General features: G+C 49.2%; 1 long non-coding RNA gene across 6 annotated transcripts; it reads right to left on the bottom strand.

The window, feature by feature from the left end:
• Positions 1-9,123: 9,123 nt before the first annotated feature.
• LOC145721173 (uncharacterized) lies at positions 9,124-21,949 on the bottom strand. 6 transcript variants are annotated; one of them, XR_014144645.1, is made up of 4 exons: positions 21,578-21,949; positions 13,026-13,136; positions 10,952-11,117; positions 9,124-10,862 (listed from the first exon to the last, which is right to left on the bottom strand). It is a non-coding gene; the product is annotated as an uncharacterized LOC145721173 (long non-coding RNA). The 6 variants fall into 6 exon arrangements; XR_014144647.1 differs by having other exon boundaries at positions 9,124-10,848; XR_014144646.1 differs by lacking the exon at positions 10,952-11,117 and having other exon boundaries at positions 9,128-10,568; positions 10,713-10,862; positions 21,578-21,948.
• Between the last annotated feature and the right edge of the window lie 552 nt (positions 21,950-22,501).

Here is a 22,501-nt window from a genome sequence, read left to right as displayed (position 1 = left end):
AAACTCCAAATAACCTTGACTTTGTTGGAAGAGAAACAGTTAACTTAAAGGAATTAGCTAAAATATATGTAAAGAGATGTCATACCTTCCAAACCAGAGGGAGAAAAGAATATAAGAAAAGCCTCATTGATACAACCAAACTCAGGTAAGGAGAGAAATAGAAACAAATGTATCAGTACTCACAATAAATGTGACAATCAAAATTACCCACAAAAATCGGAAACCATCTCACTGGATCATAAAAAATCCAGTTACATGCTATTTAAAAGAAATAGACCAAATGCCAAATAACAGAGAAATGGTTAAAATGAACAAGTACAAAAAATAGGTACTAAGATATATGTATATAAAAAAACATAACCCATAGTTTAAAGAACAAATCACAATAGAAATAACAAAATATTTAGAACTCATTGACAGAAATACCACTTTATATGAGAACTCATGAGACAGAGCTACAGCAGTCCTTAAAAGTAAATTTATAGTTTTTACTAAACTTTTTAAAGTTATAAAATAAATGACCTGATCATTCAAGTACCCACTAAAATAAAAGGAGGATCAAAAAAGGAAGCATTGAATAGATAGGAAATGATAAAACACAGGAGACAAACAAAATACAGATGATCTATAAAACCAAAATCAGTTTCTTTGAAAGAAACTGTTTAATGGTCAACTGAGCAGAAGGTCAAAGAGAAAACAGAAGAAACAAATAAATAGAATTAAGATCTTAAAAAGAGTTTGGGGCACCTGGGTGGCTCAGTCAGTTGAGCATCGAGTCTTGGTTTCCGTTCAGGTCATGATCTCAGGGTCATGAGATCGAGCCCCGAGTCAGGCTCCATGCTCACCAGGGAGTCTGCTGGAAGATTCTCTCCCTTTGCCCCTCCCCCCCGGCCTCTCTCTCTCTCTCTCTCTCAAATAAATAAATAAATCTTTTTTAAAAAAAAGAACTTGAAAAGAGTTAATAACTGTGGATAAACAGAAGTGTTAAAATCATAAGACTATAGTGAGTAATCTTTTGTCAGTACATCTGAACATTTAGGAGAGATGGAGTGTTTACTATATAAAAATTGTAAAAATCACTCGCACACAGGATCTGGTGGCTTTTAAGTGAGAGTTCCACAAATTGTTCCAGCAAATACATGAAGCAAATAAAACACATGACTCATTTTTTGACACCAATATAATTTGATATCAAAGCTGAGCAAGGGCATTATGAGAAAAGAAAATTACAGGCTGGCCTCACAAAGAGCATAGTTGCAAAAATCTTAGATTAAATATTTGAAAATTAAATCTCACAATGTAGTAACAAAGGGTACCTTGCAGTCAAGTGGGCTGATTTATTCAGGGAAATAAGACACAGCTCAGGTAAGAGTCTAGGACTGTTACTGGAGCGGGGGGGGGGGGGGGTGGAATGGGAGGGGTTCTGACTCAGCAGGGAAACAGGTGGCCAGGGTCAGGCAGTGCCTCCTACCTCCACCCCACCCTGCAGAATTCAGCATCAAGTGCAGGTATAAAAACAAACAAAGCAAAACAAAACAACAACAAACTAGAAACCTCCTAGTAAATCCAGAACAGAAGAAACATCCTCTACGTGATTTAAAAAAAAAAAAGGAGGTTAGGTCATAACTGCATTTGAAAAACAGAACCGAGGTACGAGGATTGGGAAGGAAACAGCAAAACTGCCATTGTTTGCAGAGGAAGAGACTGTCTACAGAGAAATTCCAAGACTCCACCGCCAACCTAGTAGATAGAACTAATAAGGGGATTTAGGGTACTTTCTGGATTCAAAATCAATATGCAAAAACCCAAAGTAGTTCTCTGTGTTAGAAAAATCCCATCAGAAAATGTAATAGAAAAAAAAAATTACCAAAGCCACAGAAACTGCAAGGTACCTAGGAATAAATATAAGAAAGGGTGAGCTGGAAAAGACGTTTATGTGGTATTACTGAAGGGTCTGGCAGAAGGCCTGAGTAGATGAAGCAGGTCACTGTGGCCACAGGTAGAAAGAGCATATCCTCGGGGCGCCTGGGTGGCTCAGTTGGTTAAACCACTGCCTTCAGCTCAGGTCATGATTCCAGAGTCCTCGGATCGAGCCCCGCATCGGGCTCCCTGCTCATGCGGGAAGCCTGCTTCTCCCTCTGCCTGCCGCTCCCCCTGCTTGTGCTCTTTCTCTCTTTCCCTCTCTCTGTGTCAAATAAATAAATAAAATCTTAAAAAAAAAAAAAAGAAAGAGCATATCCTAAAGAAGTCAGCACTTTCTCAAATTAATCTATAATTTTAATGAAACCCAATAAAATTCACAATTGGGAGTTTCGTTGTGCGTGATACACGGATTCTTACAACATTTTTTGGAAGAATAAAAGTCAGAGAATAACCATGATGATGCAGCAGGAAATTAACAAAACCTTAGCAGGTATCAAGATTTACCCACGGTGATTAAGAGGCTCTCATGTTTGGACAGGCAATGAGATCTAGAGAACAGAATAAAAAGCCCAGAAGTATGTATGCAGCTATGCAGTTCTGGCATAAGATAGAAAAGGCTCCACTATCTGGTTACCCCATCGCAGAAGACCCAGGTTCTGTCTGGGAACATGGCTACTTGGAATTTCCAACTCCTGAAGTCTGGCCAATGGATAAAACCGAAACTCCGGATAGCGGCTTAGAGTACAGGACGCATTCCCTTTACCCTCTTTTCCCACTTTTCTTCCATCATGCCGTTTGGAACCTGGACGGGTGGTGGAGGTTCCATCTGGGACCAGGAGGGCGAGGAGCATGCCTTACGGATGGAGGAGTTGCGCTCTTGGAGCCAGAGCGCCAGACCAGCCTGGGAGAGGCTGGCTCCCAACTTGTACACTTCCATTTGCTTCAGCCCCTCCTCTTGGGGCGTTGCATTTCTCACGGAAGGTCTTCACCTTAACGGAGAGAGGAGGCATTAGAAATAGTGGGGACACTCCATCAGTTGTGTGGGGACAACTGTCTACCTATAGGAAAGGAAAACACAAGTAGATGTTCCCGTCACGTACAGAAGTGAACTCTGCATGGAGTTGGGAACCAACGTGGAAACTTGAAGGCAAGTGGAAGGAATTACAGACTCCCTTGTTGAGCAGCGCAGGAGAGCATGCCTTAAACAGCACCAGAGTAGATGTCCCTCAGGGAAATTCACCCACTGACTCTATCAAATTATAACCTCTGTGCAACAGGTGACCACAGGCAAAAGACATCCCAAGGAAAAGAACGGCTTCTGGGAGGCGATACGGGTGATTGTAGGTCAAACTGATGGTTTTCATCATACATGAGGAGCTCCTACAAATCGTGCGAGAGTCGCCAAATAGCAAAATGATCCCAGGCTGTCAGCAGACAAGCCCCGGCAGGAGGGGGCGCCCAGGCGGCTGATGAACACGAGCCCTGAATCTCAGCATCACTAGGCATCAGGGGACGGGAGTTAAAACAGTAGCGAGGTACCTGTCGGCTCCAACACAGGTGAAGTAAAAAGCCTGCTGTGGCGGAGAACGGGAAGGCGGGACCTTAGGCTGGGGAGGGCAGGGAAGTCGTTAGGTGGGACCTGAAAGGTGGGAAGGGGCCTGCCGCGTAAGAGTCCGGGAAGAGCACGGGGCAGGGAGATAGCCAGTGCACAGCCCTGGCTCAGGAAGGACTCTGGCCTCGTGGGAAGCTCTGTGTGTGAGTGAGCAGAGAACAGGGCAGCAGGCTCCGGCAGGGTCTCTCTGACCGTGCAGCCCTGAGCCTCACCTGCCTCCTAGAAACATTCACAGCATGGGTACGCTGGGGCAATCCGCTGTCTGCTGAGCCACCGCCGGCTCCCCAGAGGGCATCCGAACCCCTGCTGCCCTTCCGACTTACTCTCTGTTCTTCCCGCACGTGGGGGTGGACTCCAGGCCACTTGCTATTCAGGACGATGGCCAACCCTTCCCCCAGCCCTGCTCTATCCGCCGGCAATTCCCTTCCCACTTGCTCTCCTGCTGGTGAAACCCGCCCCATCCTCTCGGCTCTGGCTCCTACCGTGTGAGTCAGGAAGGCCCCACGAAGCCCGTGTCCAGCTCCAGGGGGGCTCTTCCGGCCCCGCCCACACCCTGGAGCACGGCTTGTTGCAGGGCACAGAGGCAGCCTCTTGGTAATGGGAGCCTCCGGGAGGACCGGAGTCAGACAGCCCGGGGTTCGAGTCCTGACAGTGGGCCTGTCACTCAGCCTCTCACATCTTCCCGTCCGCCACCTGCCAATGGGAAGAAATAACACGCCCCGCACAGAGCGCAGGCCAGCACCCCACACCGCGCGCCCCGTACCTGTGAGAATGCAGGGCACACGACAGTCCCTCGATACACGGTCGACTTCTGCCCCTTCGTGGACTGATGGCCTCCTCTCATTCTGCCCGCTTCTGTAAAGCCTCCGTTCTCATCTCCTCACACGCCCACCAGTGTGATACAACAGTACCTGGTAATTTAAATCAGATAGGAAACATTACCGAGACACGCACACATTTGTTGAGTGAATGAATGAGTATGAGAGAGGGAGGGCAGCCGAGCCCGTACCACAAAGGAGCAGTGCGGGCGGGAGACGCAGCTGGTCGGCCATTCTGCCGGCCGCACCGGCCCCGTGCCCACACCCGCAGCTGATGCCCGCTCCCGGCGTGCCCACCCCCGCCCCACAGCCACGCCGAGACCTGGCAGCTGTTCCCACTGTTCCCACCTCATTCTGAGCTCACACTCCTCACATCTGCCCTGACACTCTGGGCTGGAATGCTCTCGGGGGCCTGGCACACGTCGGGGATTCCAGCGTTTGCAACTAAGGCAGAAACACTAGAGATCACCAAGTTTCTCACACAGCAGTGACACCTGAGCCGTTTTTCCTGGCTCCTCTCCGGGCACTTCAACAAGAGCGCCGGGTTTGGGGGGCGGGCGGGGGGGCTGGCAAAGTGGGTCCCTAGGGCCAAAATGCCAGGATGCCTTTCTGTTCCAACCCTGGTTGGAGCTTTAAAACGGCCCAGGCCCCCTTCCTGACTTAAGAGGTTATGTGGATGTGCCTGGACGGAAGGATCCTCCGGATGTGGGGGCCCACGCCACAGGTGACCGCACACCTGGACCGGAAGGAAGGCAGAGGTGCAGGAGGTAGAGAACCGTGGCTGTGATTCCCTTATGAGCAGGCTCTGGTGCTTGTCTTTGGGGTTTTGGTTTAGGATTGGCCTTTCCTCCCAATGACGCCCAGTGGGTTCCCTCCTGCGGCCCTGCTCCTCGTGTGCCCAGCTGGGCAGAAGGAAGAGCTCATTCGGCAGCTCTTGGGAAGCCGGACTTGTCAGCCCGGACCACAGCCCTGATGGATGAGACCCAGCCAGCCGTCCATGCGAGCACGGGCGTGAGCGATGGGCTCGGGACAAGGTCACTCTGATGGCACAGATGTGATGGTCACCACTCTGGGGATGACGGCGCACGGGAAATGAGATTCCGGGGAGGGGACTGCGCACCAGAGGCAGCAATAGCGTCTGCGCTTCAGGGGACCATCCGGGGGCTGACACTGTGTCCTAGCTGCTGCTTGCTTTCCCACCAAAAGATTGGAGGTGACTCCTCCAGCGTCAACACACAGAGTCATTCCAGAAAAGCATTTTGGGAAGAGTCAAATGCAAAATATTGCTCACATTTGAAATGAGCCTTGGCGACCCCGCTCAGCACGTCCCAACCACTGTGCGCTCCCTGTTCCCTGGAGCACCGCACCCCATGCCTCGCTGTGCCACCACCCAGCCCCTCTCTAGAAGCACAGCCAGCCTTTCAGACCCCTCCAAGCCAGACACTCATTTGAAGCCTCCTCCATCATGCTGAAGGAAGCTTTCTGGATCACTCTAACAGCATTCAGAGACCCTAGCTCCTGGGGTGAGCCCGGACCAGCCCACCCTCTCCACCTTTCCCGAAGACCCCGCCCCTTCCTCATTTGAATAGTCTTCTTTGTTAGCGAGGGTTATTTGTTTAAAAGCAAAGAATCTCATCTGATCATCACATGCGGCAATATCTTAGAACTTCATGGCTCTTTGGGGATACAATTTGTGTGTCATTTCGCTTTTTATTGCTTTTTATTGGCTGTGGGACTCTTGAAAAGAAAATGACGACTATTTATCATGCACAGGGGCAATCTGCCAGAGCAGAGTGGATAGCTGTCACCCGGAGGGAAAGGCAGCAGGGGGACACTAACGGATGAAAGTAAGTCACCGGGAGAAAGCCGGGAAGGGCAAGGATGTGAGGGCATCTGGGAGTTCTCCCATCCAGGGTGGTAAAGCCTAGCACACGGGACTAATCAACCATCACACGTCCCTCCAGTTAACAAGCACTCATGGAGGAATCTTAGATGTTCACAAAGGCCTCCCCGATCAGTCCTCCCAGACTGCGTTCAAAGGGAGGCTCCAGAGCCCCCACTGGATGCACCTCAGGACACTGAGTGTCTGTGAAACTGGCCAGACAGCAGCCCTGCTCATGCCGAGCCCATGGGGATGTCAAGAACACAGAGAGGGTGGAGCAGAGACATCTGGTCAACACAGGCTATCGTCATGGGAGAGGTGGTGTGTGTAGAGTGTTGTCCTTGAGTTAGACCATCCACAAGGAGGCCAGAGTCTGGAGAGCAGGTGTAAGCAGGTTTCCAGGCCACACCACAACACACAGTGTGGGAAGAAGATGAAGAAGGGAATTTAAATTTTTTTCCTAATTGTGGTAAAATGCACATAACCTACAATATGGCCTCTTAATCATTTTTAAGCATACAGTTCATGTAAGTACGTTCACGGTTGTGCATCTATCCCCAGCATCCATCTCCAGAACATCTCCATCCTCCCAAACCGAACCTCTGTCCCCATTAAACACTAACTCCCCACCTGCGCCAGCCCTTGGTGCTCACCCTCTACTTTCATCTCCGTGATTTTGACTACTCTAGATAGAAGAAGGGAAATGTTTTTTAATAAACTTGTCATTTTAGAACAGCTTTAGATTTGCAGAAAAAGTGCAAAAATGGTTCAGAGAACTCCCATATACCCTACACCCGGTTTCTCCAATTATTAGTATCTTACCTTAGTGTGCATTTGTAACAATTAACGAACCCACATCGATGCATTATTATTAACTAAAGCATACACTCTATTTGAATTTCCTTGCCAAACGTCCTTTCTCTGTCCCAGGACCCCATCCAGGACACCACATGGCTTTTAGGCATCATGTCTCCTTAGGCTCCTCTTGGCTGTGACAGTTTCTCAGACCTCCCTTGTTTTTGATGATCCTGATAATTTTTAGGAGTCGTGGTCACGTATTTTGTGGAGCATTCCTCTATAGGATTTGTCTGATGTTTTTCTCACGATTCGTTTGGGGTTATGGGTTTTAGAAGGAAGACCCCAGAGGCGAAGTTCCCTTCTCATCACATCAAGGGTCCCTACAACCAACATGACTTATCCCTGTTGATGTCAACCTCGATACCTGGCTTAGGAGTATTCATCAGCCTTCTCCACTGTAAAGTTCCTCTTTTGTCCCTGTCTCCACACCATCCTCTTTGGAAGGAAATCACTATGTACAGTCATACTTCAAGGGTGGGGAGTTATGCTCCCCCTTTTTGAGGAAGGATTTTTTAAATCTCCTTTTTCTCTTTATTAGAGTCTATAATTGCAGGAGATTTTCATATCCCATTCACGCCATGTAAACACCAAACTGGACAAAATTTCAAAGCAAAAGAAAGGTCAGTTTAAGATCCAGAATCTTAGAAATTATAAAGCACCCCCAAGAACCAGAACCATTGGATGGGGCCCTGGTGCTGGGACCAGAGCTGACCTCCATTGCTGGGTGCAACTTCCCTGTGAGGGTGTCATTCCTGATGCCATGCTCCAGCCATGCATGGATGCTTCAAGGACAGGGTGCCCACCATGGGCTGGGAAAGGGGATTCCACCCCTACCAGACCGTTGGCATCCTACTATATTTGTCTCTTGCACTAAAATCTCGGCTCCCTGGCCAAGTTATGGAGTCCTCAAGGGAAAGGAAACGGAGAGACAAAGCTCATCCTGCCAATGTCAACAGTACCCTCTCCATCACCTCACATCTCTTAGATGCCCCAGTAGAGTATCAGCAACAGGTGACTAAGTCCACACACAAATGGCCAATGGTCAGTCACTTGAACTAAGAAGATCTAGCTTATTATAACAAAATTAGGTGATTAAATTTTGAATTTAAGTCACACCAGCTTCCACCATCTTCTAGTCCACCTTCTCCTCAAGCAGGGCTCCCTTCTCCCAAAGAGGATGCCAATGGGGTCCCATATTTCCCCTGCAACAAGAGGCAAGAGGACCCAAGGAACCTTGCCATGATGAAGTAAACTAATAAGCACAAGAGGAAAGCTCACTACCAGTGTTGGGCAGGTGTCTGTTGTGAAGGGATTGTTCCAGTGCCGATTCGGAAGGTGAGGGGAATGAAGAAGAAAGAAGGGATAAACATGGCGGCCCAGGTCCGATGAGTGTCTTCTCCACGCATGGCTGGGCTGAGCACTTTCACAGGTCAGTTACTCAACCCTTCCCCCAACCACGAGGGAGGGGCTCCTACTGGGCCCAGGTCCCTCTAAGCCCCTCTGACTAATGCCTCCTAAACCTCCTCTCCCATGTAAGGCTCATCTTCTCACCATGTCTGCCAGGACTCCACCTTTCTTCATACAGAGAAGGCAGAATCAAGGTGCCACTTGCACAGAGGAACCTGAATAAGCCCAGAGCAGGAAAAGGGGCTGCCTGGTGCTGGCAACACAGGGATGTGCTTGGAGGGTGGCCATCGGGTGGTATCTGCTCTTTCCCTAGACAGACTCATCCGTGATAAAGGTGGATGTATTCTGACTCTAGCGTAAGGCTCTGGCCCCCTGGTGGTGTCAGTTTGGGTCCAGCTGGGCCATGGAGGAACCCAAGGTCTAGGTATTGGAATTCAGCATGAAGGTGGCAGTGTAAGGGCTGGTGGGGCTCAGGCAACAGGAATGGCCCCAAGGAAGGTCACAGCCAGTGTCTTTTTGCATCAGGCTCAAGAGCAGAGACGTGGAAACAATGCCCTGCGTTGAGCGCTCTGTCTACCCAGGGTCAGACGCACCGTCTGGCATGTACCAGCGACGCCTGACCCATCAGAAGTGCCTCTGCTCCATCCACTGTGCCTTCCATCTCGTGGCGTCTAGGTAGCAAGCTGCTAGAGCAGGACGTGGTCAGGAGGTGTTCCCCTTAAATATTTTTTTTTTCTTCAAAGATATTTATATTTCCTAAGCAAACTCACGTGAGAAGCCCCTCCCTTCCTCCATGAAGCCCCCCAGAAAGGTATCTCCTGGGAGAACAAAAACACTCACATCATTCTCAAAAGATCTTGCCCATTTGATTAAGTGTCACTGTTATCAGGGAAAACTTGAGGCTTCCTAGAATGTCTGACTGTTGTCATGTACATGAAAAACATACATGAGCTGGTTCTACAAGTCCATAACAGGTTGTAAGGGCCCAGGCATGATGGCCACACACCTGAGGGCCAGCTGACACACAGAACACCAGCACCAGCTGGGTGCACCAGCCCTGACGTTCTCCAGACACCTTTGCTGAACCTACATGCTCCCAGACCCTAGGTGGAAAGGAGTCAAGCTCAATGTGCAAATAAATGCAAGCAAAAGAGGTCCATTGGAAGTTTTGACTGGCCAAAAATCCCTGAATTGAATCCCAGAGTCCTCCAACGGACTGTTCTCCAGTGCAGTAGCCATTGGGCACCTGTGGCTGGTCAAATACTAGAAATTAATGAGAACTAAACAGGATTAGAAAGTGCAGTTCTCAGCTGCGGTGGCCACATTCCCAGGGCTTGTAGCCACATGCGGCTGGTGGCTACCGTGTTGGACAGCACCGAAAGTTCCGTCACACAGGCTGTCCCGGAACAGTCCAAGGTGTGCTCTGGAGGTGCTGCAGACTTAGCAGCAGACTCCCGTAAGTCTGCCCAGGGGCAGCACTCCAGAGGCGGTGGCTTTCACCAGTTCCGCAAAGGCATTCATGACCCAAAGAAGACCAAGGAAAGTCTAGATCAGGCTATCATACCGTGCGATTGGAGGCAGGCAGGAAGGGGCTTCTTCCCTCACTTGGAGACACCTAGCTGTTCGTCCCCAGTTGCTAATCCAAATTCTGGCATTTTGTGCCATGTTCCCTTGCCCAGGAGAACAAGTCAGCTTTGGAAAAGTCTTGTCTCCTGGTGAAGATACCAGATGCCTGACAGAGGCCCAGGGGACCCAGAGGGGCTGCTCCAGGGGTCCTGCATGAATGATGCTCGTCCCTGCCATATCTGGACCAGAGGGAACAGAGTGTCTTTGGGTCCCACAGCCCCTCCTGGAGAAAGGCAGCCCAGGAGTTGGAGCACCAGCCCTCCTCCTGCAGGGTGAGCGCTGGCCTATTCTCCCCTCCGCTGGGAGAGAGCTCTGGAAGCCGAGGAAGGATTGCTTATTAAGCTCTTGGAGGGCCCTCCGTGTGCCATTCTGCCCAGAGCACATACTGCTGCCAAGCTGAGCTTGAGTTCACGTAAGAGCAGTTGACATTTGGTGTCCTTAACTGGAGAGGGGAGAGGACGAGAAAAGGTGCATTTGGCTAACATTTCGATGCCGGAGCCCTCACGGTAACGGTCCATGGGAGCGGTCCTCCTTCCTCCATCCCAGTGGCCGGTGGGGCGGGGGCCGGTCCCCAGCGTTCACGCACACTGAGGGCATGGAGGTTGACTGCCAAATACAGAAATGGAAACACACCGGGTCCTTGTTCCAGACCGGGCCGCACAACGCCCGCATCATTGATTCATTTAGTCATCTTGTCGATGGTTGCCAATAACAACCTGCTTCTGTAAAAATAAGACTAAAAAAGGCACATAAGACTTTCCAAAACACTTGCCCAGAACAGTCTAAGCTGCTCGGTCCCCCCCCGAGAATGTGTTGAGCACCCACCCCCACCAAGGCAGACGTTTGAGGGCTTCGTCGCTGGGGGGCAGCCGCTCCAGCCCCGGGCTCATGTGGGCGCACGGCCAGAGGATCACCTTCCGGACCTACCCTCCCTGGGCTAGCACCTTCACTTACAGAGCTTCCTTTTCCCAGAACCAAGTGTCACCTGTAACTGCTGAAGCATTCTGAGGTCAGGCCTGGCGCAAACTAATAACTCCACCTGTAATTGAGAGGCCCGTCCCATCTTAACTGAGATGTTCACATTATCAAGCGGTTTGTTTAAATTGTGAACGACAAATAACGGATCACGTTGACTCATTTGCTCTTCACCCGGGGCCTCTCTGCTGGCTATTTTGGGGCCCCAAGGTCTCAGAAGTTATTAATTTAATGCAGCTTACTCCTCAGTGTGTAAGCTGAAAGCCTGGTGTTGTACAACATTTTACATACTTAATAAATGTTGTGATTGATTTCATGTTTTTCAATCAATGTCACAGAACTGGGATTTACAGCATCGGGGAACATTTAGCGCATGAAGAGTTCTGTGGAAAGTTTGTGTTTGAGCAAGGGGCGAGGAGGGGAGAGAAGGCTTTTCCAGACCCCCTCCCCGCAGGGGAAGTGGGAAACGCAGACCCCAAAACCAAAGCTGTCCACGACCCTCTTTGGGGGAGGTTTCAGTGGCTGCCATTCACATCTCCTTCTGGTTTTAAAAAGGAAGAAAAGAGAACATTTAGAGCAAAATTCTGACCCACACCAAAAATATCTGTATCAGATCCGTATTCATGACTCAGTTGGTGTGAAAAGAAGGCATCCTTGTTATCACAGCTCAGTCTTATGAGCACAGTAACCAAAATAGGATGTTTGGCAACCAGTCAAGTGTAATCAGTCTCTGCACAGAAATCGAATCAAGGACTGGGGAGCCCGAGCTGCTGAGCTGGCCGAGACGCTCTGCCAGCTTCCTCCGGCCCCAGCATGGCTCCAGGTTTTCAGCATCGGGGAACCTGAGATCTTGCTGGAAGGGGAACAATGGAGAGCCAAAGGGGCCTCCAGACCCTAAGTAAGGAACGCCCTCAGCTCACAGGGACAGTTTTCCCCATAACTGCTTCTGAGTCCCCTCGGGCAGGCGCTGGAGAGACCAGGTCCCATGGAGACCCAGGAGTTGGGTTATTGGCAGGCTACAGCTAAGCTGCTTCTCACCTTGTGCTCCTTACCTTGTGAACCTCATCTGACTTCTGCTTATGCCCCATCCAAATTTCAGCGTGGACAGATTTCTTGAATTAACTAGCCAAGAAAGTTGAAGACTCCAAAGAGTATTGAGATGGTCCTGGCACTGGGGGGAGTAACAGATGAATAACAAAACTGATACTAACTACCCCCACCAACTTCCGACTCCCTCCTGGCCTGCTCCTGCCACCTGATCCCCTACACTCACCAGCTCTGGGTCCTTGTTGAGGAAGGAAATGAAGGCTTCCCTCTCATGGTCCCTGAACACAGGGGGTGAGCTGTGGCCGAGCAGACTCTAGGGAGCATGGTCCACACTCACCCAGTATGCTCACCCCCAATGGTACCATTCCAGTGTGCCAGGAGACGTGAGCTTATAAATCAGAGCTCCAACTTCGCTTGGGTTTGGGTTGTTTTTAAAAGAAAAAAATCTAGGTGTGGTTTTTGTGCCCAGGCTTCATAGATAAAGTTTCTATGTAAACCATAGCTTATTTAAGGAAATTAAGGAGGCTGGCAGTTTGAGAAAGAGAGAAAAGAGAGGACAGTGTGGTGAGACTGGGGGACAGAGAGGTAACAGAGGGGTCCTAGTGTCCAGGAATTAATCCGTGTTTTTATATCTCCTTAAAATTCCCCCTACAGGCCTCCCCTATCCCTCCTCACGACTTTCCCCACCCGGGGCACATCCACCCAGCACCCACCTGCCTGCACACAGATGACCCCGTTCCTCTTGTTCCAGCACCTGCCAGCCCCTGAGCCCCACGTCCCTTCCCCAAGCTCTGGGCTGGGGCCTCCTGGGGATCGTCACAGCTCTCTGCATACAGGCGCATCCGCCTTGCCACACACCCGGCCCCATCCCACCTACCGAATCAGGAGCCCACCGACACGAGGGGGCAGCTCTGGCCTTCAGTCCTGCCTGGACACCTTGGGCAGGTCATGTGTCCGCAGTGAGACTTTGTTTCTTCATCACCCCCTCCTGGGAGATTCGTGAAGACTGAAATTAGAATTCTGTATCTAAACACTCTTTAGGGGCGCCTGGGAGGCTCAGATGGTTAAGCGTCTGCCTTCGGCTCAGGTCATGATCCCAGGGTCCTGGGATTGAGCCCCACATCAGGCTCCTGGCTCAGCGGGGAGTCTGCTTCTCCCTCTGCCCCTCCCCCTGCTCATGCTCTCTCTCTCTGTATCTCTCGGTCTCAAATAAATAAAATCCTTTAAAAAATTGGGGGTTTTTTTGTTTTTTTTTTTTTTATTTGTCAGAGAGAAAGAGAGAGAGAGCCCAAGCAGGGGGAGCGGCAGGCAGAGGGAGAAGCAGACCCCCTGCTGAGCAAGGAGCCCGATGTGGGACTCCATCCCAGGACCCTGGGATCATGACCCGAGCCGAAGGCAGACACTTAACAGACTGAGCCACCCAGGCGTCCCCCTTAAAAAAATTGTTAAACACTCTTTAGTCTACAGCATCTCTGGCTCACAGAGGCACTCGGTAATACACCTGTATGGTTATCATTATTAATTACTCTACCAAGTCACCAGGGCTGAGAGTTCTAGAAAGTTCCTTCTGCCCTCCCCTTCACAGCTCACATCTGACCTGTGCTCAAGAATTGTAGTCTGCCTCTGAAGTGGCCCGTGGGTCTGCCCCCTTCATCTGTTCTCGGGGTTGCTTCTTGTCCGTAACCTGCAGACTGTGCAGGTGTGGGGATCCCCGCTTCCATGGGTCCTGGCCGCAGCACCCCCACCCGGTAGTCTTCCTAAGGCAAAGCTCTGGGACTCTCATGGTCACACAGGTGGGTGCGCTCTGCAGGCTCAAGTGTCAGCTCTTCGGAATAAACTAGCAAAGGCAAAGCCCCTGCCGCTGCCCTTAGGGGTGCTCAGTGGGTCCGGGCCCCACCCATCCCTTACAGCTGCAGGGACAGCAGCGCACACACAGAGCTGATGCTGCCCCCACCCACCCATGCTGCCGCCTCCCCCCTCCTAGGGCGCCCTTCCTGCGCTGCCACCTGCTAAAACCTGCCCACGCCAAGCCCCTACCATCGCCATAAAACCGTCTCAAATATACCTGGTTAGAGATTTCTAGATCCCATGCTCCACACCCCAAGTACAAACTGTTGCTCCTGGGATTTGTCTGCGCCTTCAGGACGTTGTGCTCACCCTCCCACTTCCCTCACAGGCTCTGGGCTCAGGGACTGCCCAGCCGCGCTCAGCAAGCCTGGCCAAACAGAACTAAATTGGAGTGATCTCCATCTGGTCCCTGCTCTTTGGCCTTGAGATTGGTACCCACCTTCCCCTCTCCCTGTCCTCTAGGTGCAGTTCCTGGGAGGGTGCAACGCACACACACACCCCTCCTGCGTGATGAACTCCAGTTGGCACCTGGGAGCCTTCGGATTCTGATTGGTTGTGTGCTAAAATATAAACAGACTCCAAGTTCGGAGCTATGAGAGAAGCAGTGTCAATCCCATCTTGTCCCAAAACCAGCTGGCTGCGGCCAAAGCCACAGGACATGTTGCTCATAAAATACCGGCTCTTGGCAGGGAAGCAGTCTCCAGGGACAATTCTATTTTTAAAAACCAACCTTATTGAGAGATAACTTGTATTAAATAAAGTCCATCATTTCAATGAGTTTTGACAAATGCTTAGACCATCACCATCAAGATACAGAATATTTCCATCACCCAAGAAGTCCTGACTACATTTGTTAATTGAAAAACTTTTCAAAAGGGCAGTTGAAGTTCACAACATAATTCAGCAGCAAGTACAAAGATCTCCGCAGAGCCCTGCCCCCCATGCATGAGCAGCCTCCCCCACCACTGACATCCCCTACTGGTACACTTTTTCCAATCTACTGGCCTACACTGACACATCGTTATCACCCAAAGCCCACAGTTTACCTTTGGCTTCATTCTTGGTGTTGATTATTCTGTTGGTACCGACAAATGTATAATGACATGTCTCCATCATACAGCACTATAATACAGAACAGTTTCACTGCCTTAAAAATCCTCTATGCTCTGCTGATTCATCCTCCCACCCTCCTCCCAAAACCCTGGCAACCACTGATCTTACTGTCTCCATAGTTTTGCCTGTTCCAGAATGTCATATACTCGGAATCACATAGTACATAGCCTTTTCAGACGGGCTCCTTTCACTTGGTGATATGTATTTTAGGTTCCTCCATGTCTTTTCATGACAGGTTGGATGTTTTTGTTTTAGTGCCAAATAATACTCCCTTGTCTGGATGAACCACAATTTATCCACTCACCTACCGAAGGACATTTTGATCGCTTCCAAGTTTTAGCAATTATGAATAAAGCTGCTAAACCACAATGTGCTGGTTTTTTTGTGGACGAAGTGTAAATACAAAGAAACATGATTGCAGGATCATATGGTAAGAGCATGTGTAGTTCAGTAAGAAACCACCAACCTGTCTTCCAAAGTGGCTGCACCATTTTGCATTCTCACCAGCAATGAGTGAGAGTCCCTGTTGCTCCACATTCCCCCAGAATTTGGTGGTGTTAGTGTTCTGGATGTTGGCTGTTCTAATAGATATGTTGTGGTTATCTCATTGTTGTTTTAATTTCCCTGAAGACAAATATATGGAGCCTCTTTTCACATGCTCGTTCGCCATCTGTATCTCTTCTTTGGTCTGTTAAAGTCTTTGGCCCATTTAATCAGGTTGTTTGTTTTCTTATTGTTGAGTGTGAGGAGTTCTCCGTGTACTTTGGACAACAATCCTTTATGAGATGTGCTTTTGCAAGTATTTTCTCCCAGTCATTCTCTTGACTTTGTCTTTCACAGGGCAGAGATTTTTAATTTTTATTAAGTCCAGCTTATCAGTTATTTCTTTCATGGATCCTGCCTTTGGTGTAGTAACGCTTCGCCCAAGGCCCGCTAGGTTTTCTCCTGTGTTATCTTCCAGGGGTTTTATAGTTTTGCATTTTACATTTAGGTCTGGATCCATTTTTACTTGATTTTTGTGAAGCATGTAGATCTAGATTCCTTTTTTTTTTTTTTTTTGGTGCCCGTGGATGTCCAGGTGTTCCAACACCATTTGTTGAAAAGACTGTCTTTTCTCCTTTGTCAGAAATGAGTTGACTGTATTCATGTGGGTCTATTTCTGGGCTTTCTGTTCTTTTCCATTGACTTATTTCTCTATTTCAACAATACCACGTTGTCTCGATTACTATAGCTTTATAGTAAGTCTTGAAGTTGGGTAGTGTCCTTCCTCTGACTCTGTTCTTGTCATTCAGTATTGACTCAGCTATTCTGGGTCTTTTGCCTCTCTGTGTAAACTTTAGAATCACTTTGTTGTTATCCACAAAATAACTTGCTGGGATTTAGGTTGGGATTACACTGGATCTATAGATCAAGTTGAGAAGAACTGACATCTTGACAATATTAAGTCTCCCTATCTGCGAACATGGACTATCTCTCCATTTCTTTACAAAATTCTTTGATTTCATTCATCAGAGTTTTGTAGCTTTCTTTGTGTGGATCTTATACAAATTTTGATACATTAATGCCTAAGTATCTCATTTTTAGAGTGCTAATGGCAATGGTCATGTGTTTTTAATTTCACTATTGGGATATAGGAAAATGATTGGCATTTGTGTATTAACCTTGTGCTCTGCAACCTCACTATAATCACTTAATAGTTCCAGGAGGGTTTTTTGTTCATTCTTTCAGCTTTTCTACATAGACTATTATGTCATTTGCCAACAAAGACAGTTTTATTTCTTCCTTTTCAATCTATATACCTTTTATTTCCTTTTCTTGTCTTATTACATTAGCTAGAACTTCTAGTACAAGGTTGAAAGGAGTGATGGGAGGGGACATTACTGCCTTGTTCCTGCTCTTGGGACAATTCTAGAGTCAGGACTTTCTACAGATCATTGGCTCATGAGGAACCAATGAGGTGGAGCTGCACAGAGGGTGTTCAGGGAGAGATGATGATCAGCCATCTGATTTGCTTTGGCTGATTAGCAAGTATAGAAGTTGGACCCTGTGGTTTTAGAGGAGACCCTCAGTTCTTGCTCATGGGGGTGCTAAGCAAGGCAGAGAGGAAACAAAACTGACAGGCTCTCAGAAGGTTGAAGGTAACAGGTGGTTCCTGGTGTGGGCCCAGGCAGCTCAACCCCAGAAGGACTTTGGCACCTCTGAGGTGGATGCAGGAAAGTGTGCTCAGAGGGAGGGAGGAGATGTCAGGGCTTAGCACATCCACCAGGCGAAGAGCAAGAAGGAGCATGGTCTATTTCCAGTCACCAGCACCCTCAGTCTCATCTAGAGGGCCAGCCAGGATGCAGAGGCTACTGGCTGAGAGGTGCTAATAAGATGGACACATGGGCCAAGTTACCAGGGCAGACCACTGCATCCACTCACTGCCATCTCTGCATCCCCTGGGCTTGTACCTAATATGGAGGAATTCTCAGGGATTAAGCAAATGTGGGGAATGGACGAGGATGTGACAGCAAAACCAATCAACAGGAGCGGCAAAATGAGATTTTTATTGAGATGGGAAAAAAAGTCATGGGGTCCCCTCAAATTGCTAACATGGCCTGAGGCACCCCAGAAAGGCATTCTTTGAGAATCTTAGCAGGAGTGGCCAGGAACACAGTCAGAAGTCATGCAGCCTGGGGTCAAATCTGGGACACTTCACTCCCACCCCTTGGCAAGTGACAATACTCTCCAGGATTGTTTCCTCCTTTCTGAAAGGGGGTTTTGTAAATAGCTGAGTACCCCACCTTCTGCCATTTCCCTGAAGCAGGTACTCTGCCCCTGCACAGATGCACTTTGGGAAAGGAGGGGAGGAGACAAGCAGCAAAATCACTCTCAATTAACCCCAGGGAGTCATTCATTCTAGCTGACCACAGAGCTGGAAAAGCAGAGTTAGGATGGCGAGTTTCCCAGGCAAATTATAATTGTGGAGGGTGGGAGAGGGAGTACGGGAGAGAACAGGAGACCCATCAGTGAGCCAGGCTCTGGGATAGCTGCTCTGGACGCCTGACAGCTGCAACTATTTCGGGAATATGAGTGGAGGGGAGGACACCTCTACTTCCTCTGTTTTGCCTGCCCCATGCCTGGAGCCCAAAGCCCACCAGACTTCTGCAGGCATGCCAGCAGTCGGCACCATGTGGCCCCTTCCAGGAAGCCAGTCCACTGGCTCTTGTCAACCAGTCCTGTGTGCAGGCTGTGCTGAGAACCCGGCTCAGCCTGGGTGCAGAGGAAGGACCAGCTGGTGTGGAGGAGTGAGAAGCTTCCATGTGGCCTGTGTGGTGGCTGGGCAGGAGGTGGAGACAACTGGGCCAACCATACCAAACCCTGGCATTCTCAGAGACAAGATCCATGTTGAAGGGAACACTTTAAAAAAATAAGAGGAAATTCCCAGGCGGTGCCCTGTGTGACCATGCCTTCCATCCTCACCACGGCCCCACAGGGTCATCGTGGCTAGCCCATCTTATGCATAAGGACACCGAGGCTCAGGATGTTCAGGGTACCATGAAAGCTAACGACCCAACTCCAGAGGCAGAAGACACAGGTTCTACCTGAGGCTCCATCACCAACAATCATAGCCAAGAGACCCTGAGCAAGTCACTCAACCTCAGCGTGCCTCGGTTTCTACAATTATAAAATAGCTCATGACTCCACCTCCTTTAGAACTGTCTTCAAACAGCCCTGATGGACTGCGTCATGGTCCACAGGACTAGCTGCCCCTCCCTGGGCAAGGAGGGGGTTTCCCTGCCCTCTCTAATACCAGGGTAGCCTCACGTCTGTCTGCCCAAAGAAGCGAGAGCTGTAGCAACTCATTTTCTGTCTGAGAGGGGGCTTTCAAAGCCAGCATACCAAGTGCTCTTTCCTTTTCTCACTGCCATGATTCCAAAAATGTCCCAGAGAAAGAAAACAACATGATTCTGGATCTGGAGGGATGATGACACAGAGCAGGACCCACATGGGTGGACACATAGAGCAAATAAGAAATAAATCTCTGTGGTGTTGGGTGTTGTCATTTAGCATAATGTACCCTGCCCCGACCCCTGACCACCCCATGCATTTGCAGCTCTGTGCCCAGCCCCACCTGCACTGGAGTGTCTGTGCCCCTCCACGTGTGATTTTCCTGCAGCACTTGTAACATTTACAACACTGTGTGTTTTTCCTTTACATTGTTTATCTTCTGCCTCCCCTTAAAAGAACATAAACCCCATAAAGCAGGAATTTGTGTCTCTTGTTCATGACTATCTTTTGCACCAGGAACAGAGCTTGGCAGGTGGAGGGTACACACATGCACACACACAAAACATGGAATAAATAAATGTGGAATAGCAGAAATTAACTGAGGTTCTATCCCAAATGAAATACAGTTGCATTTAATCTTCAAAATGACCCAATGTTTCAAATACTATTATGATTCCCATTTTACAAATGAGAAAAACAAAGCACGAGGGTTAAGAGAACTTGCCCAAGGTCACACACTAAGCCAGCGTGCAAGTCCGGACCACATTTTCAATGACTGTGTCCTTTGGCCTGTCAACAATACCTTCTCTGCAGCATTGCTGGGAGGGGGTAAAGGGCTTGAGGCATACAAGGGAATCAGCAAATGGTAGAAGCCACAGAAGGCATGCTGCTGGCCTGCTGATCAGAAAACTAGGAAGAGGAAGAGTGCATGTCCTCCCGGGCCTCCTGACCCCAAAGCCCATGCCTGTTCTGGGATATCAGCAGGTCCCAAACCTGGCTGAGCTCCAGGATCACCTGGAGGGGTTCACAAGCTACCATTGTCTGGGCCTTGGGTACTAAACGCAAACCTTTGCAGATAGGTCCAAACACCTGTACCTTTAAAGAGCAATTCAGGTGAAGCAGACTCCCAGACCAACGTAGAGGAGACTCTGCAGCATTCCTGGCTCATCACCTGCTGGTGAGACCCTCCACTCTCCTCTTAGGCTAGATGATAAGACTGTCACCCTGCCTGCTAAGGGGTCTGGCCCTGGGTTTCCACCCTCGTGCTAGGAAGTCACCAGTTAAATGATGTGATGGGCTTGTCGATTCCATCTCCAACTCCAGGTGAGACCCCAGCCCAGATTCCTCTGTACATCAGCCATGAAAAGGTCGAGGGTCATGGTCTACATGAAATTCTGGTTGCTCTCACAAAGATGGTTGGAAAAGTTTCTCTCTGTGGATGGATAGCCTCCAGGTGTCCACCAATATCTGGTGCCTTATTTTTCCCTGAACACTGCCCCTGAACCCCCTATTAAAGACCCTGATCCCCTGATGATGAGAGTGAGTACACAATGCCAGTAAGAGTTCTTTTGGGGAATGTTCCTATTGGAGTGTTTTATGGGCCAAACTGTGTCCGCCAAAATCCTGTGCTGAAGTCCTAACCCCCAGCACCTCAGAACATGGCCTTATTTGAAAATGGGGCCATTGCAGATGTAATAAGTCAAATGAGGTCATACCGGAGTATGGTGAACCCTTAATCCAATCCACTGGGTGTCCTAACAAAAGGGGAAATTTGGGACATAGAGACACACACAAGGAGAATGCCATGTAAAGATGAAGCAAGATCGGGGCGCCTGGGTGGCTCAGCCGGTTGAGCGACTGCCTCCGGCTCAGGTCATGATCCCAGGGTCCTGGGATCGAGCCCCGCATCGGGCTCCCTGCTCATCGGGAAGCCTGCTTCTCCCTCTCCCACTCCCCCTGCTTGTGTTCCCTCTCTCGCTGTGTGTCTCTCTGTCAAATAAAGAAACAAAATCTTAAAAAATAAAAAATAAAATAAAATAAAAGATGAAGCAAGATCCAGGAGATATGTCCACAAGCAAAGGAAATCCAAAGACTACTGGCAAACCTTCATAGGTTGAGAAAGATTCTCTCTCACAGACCTCAGAAGGAACAAAGCCACCAGCACCTTGACCTCAGGCTTCAGCCTCCAGGACTGGGGGAGAATAGATGGTGTTGCTCTGAGCCACCCAGTCTGCCACGCTTCATCACAGCAACCCCGGGACACTCGTGCAGCGAGAACCTCCTGCATCTGGGGACGTTGCTGAAAGAATGCGTTCACAGGCCACAGGCTCTTCTGTTCCTTAGACCACGATGAAACTCATCTCACACAGGAGAGAATGAAGTCAAGAAGAATGCAAACAGGAAACAAAAGATTAGCTGGATGGCAACAAAACCCTGTTTCTAGTCCCCACCACCCCAGGGACAAGCCCAAGACTGCTCCTTGGACTCCATGACATCCATGCAGGTGTCCCTTTTGATCACATTGTTGTGAGCTAGATTCTTTGGGTTGAAAATGACAGAAACCTGATTACTGCATGTGCTTTCTGAAACAGGCGAGCCTTTGGTCAGTGTCAAACCCTTAAAAGCTCAGGTCATAATCCCAGACCCAAATCCTAAAGGAAAAACTCAACCCTGAAGGCTTTTGCTTCACCCACTCACCTGTTTCTATGTTGTTTCTGAGGCCAGAGCACGACACCGGGTTTCTCCTTGGGCGACTCTGGTGGTTTCCTTCCCAATGGTCACTTCCACTTCTTCCTGCGGCAAAGCTCTCCACAGCCACTTGCTCAGAGGGTAGGGAGGCTTTCTCTCCCCTAGAATTGAAATGTGGTTGGTCTGAGCCAGTCCTTTCTCTTGTCAAGGACTGGTTTAGGTGCTGAGGTGTGGCCGGTAGAGTTGAGAGAATAAGCATTTAAGAAAAAACAGAATCATGGCTGGGGGCCCACGTTTGCCCGTGAGGCCCAGAACCTCTCTGGCCATTCTCCATCCCTGCAGCACAACGTGCCTGCTCTGCTGCTGATAGCAGGGTGGAAACTGCAAACATTCTGGGCTTTCATAATGTCACCATGATGCTGCATTAGCAGACTCTGGCGCCACCCACCCCCTTGACTTCTTGTTTTTTGGGATAACAAACATCTTACTGTGTACACTCCCTTGGTCAGATCTTCTGTTACTTGCAGTCAAAACCATCCTAAGTTTCAGACTTCCAAAGCAAAAATACACAAAGGGATGACTGGTCATCCCAGGCAATGCTCGTTAGTGGGCTGATGTCCATGGACAACCATAATGAGCTCCCCAGATTGAATTTGCCCCTCTCAAATGCCCCAGGGAAACTCACACTCAATGGAGCATATCTCAACAAACCCCCTTTGTGGGCAGGCAAATGCAGAAGCAAAGACAAGAAGCTGAGCCTGCTCCCAAATTTACCCATCAGAGAATCCCCTCCTGCAATTTGGGTTAGGACAGGTTCTGTGGATGGAGTTACATGATTCAAAATAAAATACACTATAATATATATTAATAGACTGTTCAGTGAGTCTAGGCTGGGTGACAGAAACATATAAATATTTTGAAAATCTGAGGGGT

The sequence above is a fragment of the Leptonychotes weddellii genome, chromosome 4, assembly GCF_054177405.1.
Source record: "Leptonychotes weddellii isolate Sample4059 chromosome 4, ASM5417740v2, whole genome shotgun sequence".
Lineage (NCBI taxonomy): Eukaryota > Metazoa > Chordata > Mammalia > Carnivora > Phocidae > Leptonychotes > Leptonychotes weddellii.
This window is presented reverse-complemented; position numbering and strand designations above follow the sequence as displayed.